Source organism: Macadamia integrifolia, chromosome 9 (genome assembly GCF_013358625.1).
Source record: "Macadamia integrifolia cultivar HAES 741 chromosome 9, SCU_Mint_v3, whole genome shotgun sequence".
Taxonomy (NCBI): domain Eukaryota; kingdom Viridiplantae; phylum Streptophyta; class Magnoliopsida; order Proteales; family Proteaceae; genus Macadamia; species Macadamia integrifolia.
The window spans coordinates 38950523-38952776 of NC_056565.1; positions in this window are offsets into that span (position 1 = coordinate 38950523).

Sequence of the window (2254 nt, forward strand, 5' to 3'; positions counted from 1 at the left end):
AAAATTTTGGATCTTAACGAAGATTGCTCCGAAGACTCGAAGAAACCCAAAAGGCGGGGAAGGAGGAGAGAGGCAGAGCTTCACTTTCTAAGTGGGGTTGTGATCTTCTATTTTATTTTTTCTAAAGGAAAGGGTATTTATGGTATTTCTAGGCTTAAGGGGAGGAGAGAGAATTCCTTTAACCACTGGACAAAAGGGGGATTTTGGACTAAAATGGGTGGAGAGGGTTTTTTAACCAATGGACAAAAGGGGATTTTTGGAACAAATGGGAGGAGAGAGAAATTTTAGCCAATGGGTAAAAAGTTGGTTTTTGGACAAACGGGAGGAGAGAAATTTTTAGCCAATGGGGGTAAAAAGTGGGTTTTTAAACTAATAGGAGGTTACGGTGTAGGGTATGCCAGCGGAGTAGTGCATATGCAAAAATGGGTGAAGAGAAAATTTCTTCACCTATCAGGCCAGTGGAACGTAAATCCTGGCCGTCGATGGTGGCACACAAGGTTGGGTGGAAAATGCATGGGGCATGATCGGCACGGATTCACAAATGGGTAGGCACAATGCACAGGTGGGCAACAGTTGTACACAGGTTGCAGTAGGCAGGGGCGTGGGTTGCAGCTAGCAGGGGCACTGGCAGAGTCATGTGGGGGCACAGGCTAGGTCGTGCGGGGCTACAGCTGGTAAGCCAATGCATGCATCATATCTGAGGGCTGGCCGCTAGCCAGCATGCGTAGCATACGTGCGGGTAGGCCTGCATGCAGCACACGTGCGAATTATGGAATTTTCTGATGACGATTACAGGAGATACGACGGTCCAATTTTGACGTGCCATATATCATCGAAATCATATTTTCGAGTATTATTCATCCGTATGGTCATCTTGACCAGATTCCTTCACATATAAAAATTCAAATTTGGACCCTCTTCTCTCCCGCGCAGGGGTTTTCAGGGTTTTCAGGTAGGGGATGAATTTGGGGTATTTGGGTACAGGGGGGATTTTTCAGGTTTCCAGGAGGCTTGCCAGTGTGCACGACATACGTACAGGAAAATTTAATTTTTTGGGGATGATTACGGGAGATCCGAAAATCCGATTTTGATGTGCCTTATATCTCAGAATCGTATATTCGAGTACTATCCATCCGTACGGTCATCTTGACCAGATTCCTTCGTATATAAAAAGTCAAATTTGGACGCTCTTCTCTCCTGCGTGGGGGTTTCCAGGGTTTTCAGATAGGTGGGGTATGTCTACAGAACTAGCAGCAGCCAGTGGGTTTGGTCGTGTGGAGGCACGGGTTGGGTCATGCAGGGGTGTGTACATGGCTATATGGGGCTGCTGGCTGGCAGGCCAAAGCGCGCAGCATGCTTGCCGACTGGCCTGCTTGTAGTACGCACCCGAATTATGGAATTTTTTGATGACGATTGCAAGAGATCCGACAGTCTGATTTTGACATGCCATATATCATCAGAATCATATTTCTGAGCACTATCCATTCGTATGGTCATCTTGACCAGATTCTTTTGTATATAAAAAGTCAAATTTGCACCCTCTTCTCTCCCATGCAAGGGTTTTCAGGGTTTTCAAATAAGGGATGGATTTGAGGTATTTGGGTAAGTAGGGGATTTTTTAGGTTTCCAGTAGGCTTTCCAGTGTGCGTGGCATACGTACATGAAAAGGTAATTTTTTGGGGATGATTGCGGGAGATCCGACGATCTAATTTTGACATGCCATATATCATCAGAATCGTATTTTCAAGTGCTATCCATCCATATGATCATCTTGACTAGATTCTTTCGTATATAAAAGTAAAAATTGGACCCTCTTCTCTCCCCAACACGGGGGTTTCTAGGGTTTTCAGATAGGTGGGGAATGTTTCTAGGTTTTCTAGGCCAATCATCTTCTTTGTTGATCAAAAGTTGGAAGTCACCCAAGATTCGCATTTCATCATAGCCGAAGGAAGGTGAAAAAGTTGGGTGTCTATAGATCTACTTCTAACCACCGCCCTAAACCAAAGCATCTAAGAACTTAAATAAATCAAACCACACAGATAAAAAGTAACTAAAAATAAAGAGGTTGGTTCTCTGGCTAGGAGGGGCAGAGCCAATGCACACACTAGCCGTGAACCTTGGGAGAAAGGGAAAACAATAAAGTAAAGACTAAAAGTAAAATCCTAAGTTAAGAAGGAAAGGGTAGTCAGAAGAGGGAATGAGAGGGGGGAGAGAAGACTTATGAGAAGCCTACCTACCAGAACTTTAATACTTG